Here is a 6,700-nt window from a genome sequence, read left to right as displayed (position 1 = left end):
GCAGCTCCTTCTTTCAGTCCTGGGACCATAGAGGGACCAGGGTGGGAGGCAAAGGCTCAGCCTGTGCCCCACAATGTGCTCTTAGAAGTCTCCTTTTTCTTTCTTTCTTCTTTTTTTTTTTTTTTCCAAATGGAGGAGAAGTCTCTTTTGTTACCTCCCTATGGACAACCTCAAATTTCCAAATGAAAAGACCCAGCATGGAGCCTCCAGGAAAGTGCACAGAATTCTGTCTAGTACTCAGGAGGCAGGGGTTTCCCACTGAGGGAAGGATCAGTCTGCATGACCCTGTTCAGGAATGTTCTCCTCATAGTACAGCCTCAAAGTGTAGGCATTCTCTGTGTGCACACGGTCCATGGCAGCCTCTGCCTGGGGAGCCATCCAGCTGCACACGTGCAATGGAGCAGTGATCTGGGTGAGTGTGTGGTTCTGGACCTCATGACAATCAGGGGAGAGGGAGACACAGAGACCACTGGGCCCAGAACACTGCCATAGGCTACTTTTCTGAGACTTCCATCTGCTCTAGAATGTTCTTGCCCTGATAATCTGCCCTGAGGTCAGATAGAAGCAAATTGCCACCACTCCTGTGGATGCCCCCTGTCATACTGACAGCTCCCTAGAGGGAACTCAAGCAGTGGGGGCAGATTGTTTGGGTGGAAACTCTGGAGTTTTGGCTGGCTGGTTCATCCAGTAAGCCCCTGGAACATGACACAGGTCAGGGGGAGATGAAACAGTGACATTACATTTTATTTTATTTTATATTTTATTCTATTTTATTTCATCCTATTCTATTCTATTCTATTCTATTCTATTCTATTCTATTCTATTCTATTCTATTCTATTCTATTCTATTCTATTCTATTCTATTCTATTATTTTTTGCGAAGAAATCTCACTCTGTCACCCAAATTGGAGTGAATCAACATGATTTCAGCTCACTGCAACCTTCACCCACTGGATTCAAGGAATTCTTCTGCCTCAGCCTCTGAGCAGCTGGGACTACAGGCATGCATCACCACACCCAGCTAATTTTTGCATTCTTAGTAGAGGTGGAGTTTCATTGTATTGGCCAGGCTGATATTAAGCTCCTGACCTTGTGATCTGCCCACATTGGCCTTCCAAAGTTTTGGGATTACAGGCATGAGACACCATGCCTGGCAGACTTACCTTTTCTTTCTTGGCATGACAAAGTGTTTTGTGAAGTTCAGGCTGTGGTACTTGAGCAGCTTCAGTGGCGAATGGCTTAGGAAGCAAGGGCTAGTGGGCTTGGGGTTGAGCAATAGGCTGTAGGCCTACAAGGAGGAAGTGGGCACTGAGCAAGTGCCCTGGATGTCTGTCCACAGACCCAGAAAAAATGACATCCCAGGAGTTTGTAGGGAGCTGGCAGAGACTTACTGGATCCAGTAAAAGCCCCATGCGGATGCAGTGATGGGGCACTTCTTGTCCTAATCTGTAATTACAAAGAGGTACATGAAATCCCTTTGCATCTTGCAGTTTCCAGGAAGTGGTTTCCAGATGCTCATGCTAATTACTTTTAGGCACTGAAAACGCTTCAAGAATGGTCAAGCAGAAATAAGATCTTCATTTCACTTAGGACCCTCTTCTTTGCTCCCTTTGGGAGTTCCACCTTCCAATCTTGGCTCTGGAGACACCATGGTCCCTCCTGGGTCCCTGGCAAGATGTACGCAGGTGGCACACTGTCAGTGAGGCTCATCTGCAAGCCATTCTTTCACTTCCTACTGTTTGAGGGACTCAAGGCTGGTAGTCAGCACAGGGCCACCCAAGACCAGATCTCTCCACCTAAATTTGACCCTGGTTTGAGTGCCTCTAGGCCAGACCCCTCCAGGTGGGAAAACCTGGTCCTCAGCCTCTGGCCTCCATGCTCCCCATCCCTCTTTTCAATCCTGGCCCCAATGTCTCCCCCACCTCTCAGGTCATTGGAGAAGATACTCGGGAAAAACAAGCAGCTTTAGTCAGCCCTGCTAAAGTTGGCAGATGGGCCCAGGCTCTTAAGCTGCTCTTGGGAGCGGCTCAAGTGGAAGCAGGCCTTGAATAGTGTGTGTAGTTCTTTCAAGGAGAGGGAAGTAGGATGTTACCAGTGCCCTGTACCCTAAAACATCGCATCTAGCACAGAAAATAGTTTGCAAGATGCTCTCGTGGGTGATTTCAATTTTCAACTTTAGGCTTCCATTTTCAAATTCCATAATGAACACATTAGGTGGGGTTCTAATTTCAACACACACACACACTCACACAGACACACACTCCTGTCTGCTAGTGGGCAGAGATCCTTTCTTACAAAGAATCTTCTGACAAATGCCTCTGAATCACATGTGGGTCTTGAAGAGCTGACAAGGCTAACTGCTTTTTATTCACTAGTGTCTTGGGTAGATGGAGCATTTAGAGCTGCCTTTTTGGGCAGCCCTAATGCAGGGGTGTGCTGAGGACTCCCCAGGGCCTCGAAATTCAGGACTATCTTCCAGTTTGTGTTTCACTGAATTTTAATGGTGGCTGTTTTGGGAAAGAGGAAAGGTTCTGTGATCAACTATGGGCACCATTGAGCTACAAATCTTTTCCACACTTCCTCTTAGCAAGCAGGTAGACCCTGGGAACATGAGTGGCTTTTCCCCAGGGAACATGAGTACATGAGAGATTTTGCTTTACAACCAGGTGAATCTCACCACAGCAGTTGGTGCTGTACTGGGCAGATTTCCCCACTCAAATACTGTGGATCTTTTTAAGTTTTTTGTATTTCTTTTTTCCGCAAGACATCATTTGTCTTTATAGAATTTGATTGGGCTTATATGAAGGCTGGCTTGATACTGCCTGATTTTTTTAGAATCACAACTCCGCTCTTTAACTTGTGGGCTATGAAGTTATAAGGTGTTGGTGTGACAGGCTGAGAAGCAGGCGTGTGCTCCAATCCTACATTCATATGCTTATCTGTGACACAAGACATCCAAGGATTGGGGAAGTCCTGCCTGGCCCTTCTTTTGGGGTCCCTCCTCTAGGCAGTCTACCCAACTTCCAATCCAGCCTTCCTTCATACACAGCCCTGAGACCTCCTCCATCTCCTCACTGTTTTGCAGCCCTGGGAAGTGGTTTGGCGTGTTTCTGTCCAGGTGCAGTGAGAAGCAAGTGCAGTGACACATTTTTTCATGGACCATCAGCACTGGCTAAATCTCCTGCAACATCTCCCTAAGGGACACCTGCAGGAAGATGGTCCCAACAACTCTGATGAGAAACCACATGGCTGGAAGCAAAGACTTACCATTTCCCCAGCCCAAAGCCCGGAGAATCTTTCCCAAAATTCTCAGGTTTCCACTTTTTGAATATTTAATTCTTTTTAGAATCCCAGGCCCCCTCTATAGATGCCATGCCTACCTACACCTGTCTGTGTGTGCAGAATAGAGCCTGTCCACACTGACTATTCCTCCAGACCAAGAAAAATCCCTATGCAGAGTAGGGGGAGATGGAAAAACTAAGGGAGACAAAATGGCAGGTTTACCTCATCCCTCGCCCAGTGCTAAGGTCCCCATGGCAAACAGCTTTTGCCTTCAAATTCAAGTTAACAGCATACAAAATATATTCATTTTTACTTTCCCCACTCTCTTACTAATGTTACAAATTATGTCACTATATATTGTGTGTATTTTCACAGAGATTTAAGAATTTAATACACCATTTTTATTACAATAGCAAATTTTGTATCAGTGTATATACTTATATTTAATAGAGAGCTTTATATTTTCATATGGTTTTATGATGCTGTCCAGCATCATTTAATGTTTCAACATAATTGACTATCATATGCATTTTTTCTAGGGTTATTTTAGTAGTAAGCAACATTAGATTTTTTATTTTAAACTTAAAAATGTTTTATTTTTTCTAATTTTTGAAGTACAGTGTTTTCCAGATCAATTATTCTTGGTTACTATTATTTTTGTTTCATCACAGAAACGTGTAAGGTTCTCAGAATCTCCTCTTTTCCTTCCAAATAACATTTATGTCATTTTCTTCCTATATTCTTTTTATAAGACTCTTCTCTGAATATATTGGTCTACTTGATGTTGTCCAGTAAGTCTCATATTTCACACTCATTTTTTTCCATTTTTTTCAAAAACTAGTTTCCAGGCCTAAATATTTGTGAATAATATATGTTTAATTTTCTGAATCTTTTTTTGATCCATTTTTTGCTGTTGTGTCTCTGTAGTGAATTTGTAAATGCCAGTTATTGGATCCTTCAATGCCACAATTTCTGTTGGGTTTTTAGAAAAAGGTTTCATATCTTTGTTGATATCACATTTTGGTCATTTATTATTTTTAAATGTTATTCAATTGTTTATTTTTGTTTTATTTTTGTTCACTGAGAACTTTTAATTGTTTTCAATTCTTTATCACATATGCAAAAATCTTCATTACTTAAGAGTCAATTTCTGGATATTTATTGTGTTTCTTCCAGTGAAGTGTATTTCCCAAATTCTTCGTATGACTTGTAATTTTTTCATAAGATCTGGAAAATTATACAATGTCCATCAAATCTAGCATTTAAAGCCTGCCATGGCTGGGCACAGTAGCTCAGGCCTGTTATCCCAGCACTTTGGGGGACCAAGACATGAAGATACTCGAGGCCAGGATTTTGAGACCAGGCTGGCTAACATAGCAAAACCCGTCTCTACTGAAAATACAAAAAAAATTAGCTGAGTATTGTGGTGTGCAACTCTCATCCCAGCCATTAAGGAGACTGAGACAAGAGAATCGCTTGAACCCATGTGACGGAAGTTGCAGTGAGCTGAGATTGCTCCACTGCACTCCAGCCTGGGCTACACAGCAAAATTCTTTCTCAAAAATAAATAAATAAATAAATAAATAAACTGCCTTAGTAAAGGGGGATATTAACAGCAGTCATCCAGGCTATAGATTCTGGGGGCTTCACAGATGCATTCTCAGGTATTTCTTCTCTGAATCTGTGTGTATTTCTCAGTTAAATATAATTTGTTTCATTGTTTTTAGATTGATTACCTATTTTCTTCCCCAGTTGACTCTCTGTGGTATTGCAGCTTCTCTAGTGCTGCAATTTCCTTTCTTCTCATCAGACACAACTGTTATCTGTATGACTCCATCATGTCCTTCAGCACTCCATGTCTATTCATTAGGCAATCTCTTGAAAGGAAAAACATTTCAACACATACACTACAGCTTTAATTCTTTCCTGAGGAAGACGCTGGGAGTTGGGCATATTCTGGTGAGCCCAATTACTATTGTGGGGAAAAAAAAAAAAAAACTCTGGTGGATAGTCTGTAGCAAAGAAAAAATTCCTGCATTGTGAAAAGAGAGGAGGCAACAGCCATATACAAAGCAAGGTAAAAATAAATGAGCAGGTAACCCATAGGAGAGGTCCAAAGGTCACAGAGAAAGCAAGAGTTTAAATATGGTTTGGTCATCTCTGTTCTAATGGAAATTGTTTTAGAAAAGCCTAATTTTATTTTTCTTGCTGTCACAGAGAAACATGTTCCTGTCCCATGCTTACTATGCTCTTCAATATTCTACGGCTTCCTTTCTCCCTCCCAGAATCTTCCAGTGCATTCACACTGAAAACAAAAGTCCTCCCAGAATCTGTAAGAATCTACATGATCTGACTAGATTTCATTAGTTTTGGGAACTGGGGAAATATGCACACATTTCTGGAGACCTCTATGTTATGCAATTTTTAAATAAATATGTGGTTTCTCAAGTCAAAAATGTGTGAAGGGAGTTGTGGAGGTATTGAGAGGCATCAGGATTTGTTTTAGAAATTCCAAGAACAGTAGTGCAAAGGACATGTGAACAAGGCACTCGGTGCCATCACAGCAAGCCATCATTGCTTCTCAGCATCCTGCTCACCAGTACCCCAGGCGTTGGAAGAACCTTACTAGGCACAGAACTTGCATCAATATCAGGACTGAAATACATTAATGTGGGTGATTTATCTTGAGAAGAGCAATTGTATGATGGCTATGATGAAGAGTATGATTGTCCCATTTTAGATGAAGACAGAGTAGTTGATGAGTTAGATAACCAAATGAGAGAAGGTGGAGTTATTGTTGATTACCACGGTTTTGATTTCTTCCTTAAATGCTGGTTTCATGTAGTTTTTGTGCTGAGGACAGATAACAATGTATTGTATGAAAGACTTGAAACAAGGGGTTATAATAAGAAGACTCTAACAGACAATATTCAGTGTGAGATTATTCAGGTTCTTTATGAAGAAGCCACAACATCCCACAAGGAAGAAATCATGCATCAGTTGCCCTGCAATATACCAGAAGATCCAGAAAATAATGTAGATCAGATTGGCTGGGTGCAGTAGCTAACGCCTGTAATCCTGGCACTTTGGGAGGCCAAGGTGTGTGGATCACGAGGTCAAGAGATCAAGACTATCCTGGCTAACACGGTGTAACTCCATCTCTAGTGAAAATACAAAAAAAAAAAAAAAAAAAAAAATTAGCCGGGGCATGGTGGTGGGTGCCTGTAGACCTGGCTTCTCAGGAGGCTGAAGCAGGAGAATGGCGTGAACCTGGGATGTGTAGCTTGCGGTGAGCTGAGATCGCACAATTGCAATCCAGCCTGGGCAACTGAGTGAGACTCCATCTCAAAAGAAATAAAAATAAATAAATAAATAAATAAATAATTAATTAAGAAAATAATCTAGATCAGATCTAGAA

General features: G+C 41.8%; 1 pseudogene; it reads left to right on the top strand.

Annotated features, from left to right (window-relative positions):
• Positions 1-352: 352 nt before the first annotated feature.
• On the top strand, positions 353-6,347 carry LOC129053279 (adenylate kinase isoenzyme 6-like; annotated as a pseudogene).
• The last annotated feature ends 353 nt before the right edge of the window (positions 6,348-6,700 follow it).

The sequence above is a fragment of the Pongo abelii genome, chromosome Y, assembly GCF_028885655.2.
Source record: "Pongo abelii isolate AG06213 chromosome Y, NHGRI_mPonAbe1-v2.0_pri, whole genome shotgun sequence".
In the NCBI taxonomy this organism is placed as follows: Eukaryota; Metazoa; Chordata; class Mammalia; order Primates; family Hominidae; genus Pongo; species Pongo abelii.
Note: the sequence above shows the minus strand (reverse complement) of the source record. Positions and strands in the feature narration are given on the sequence as shown.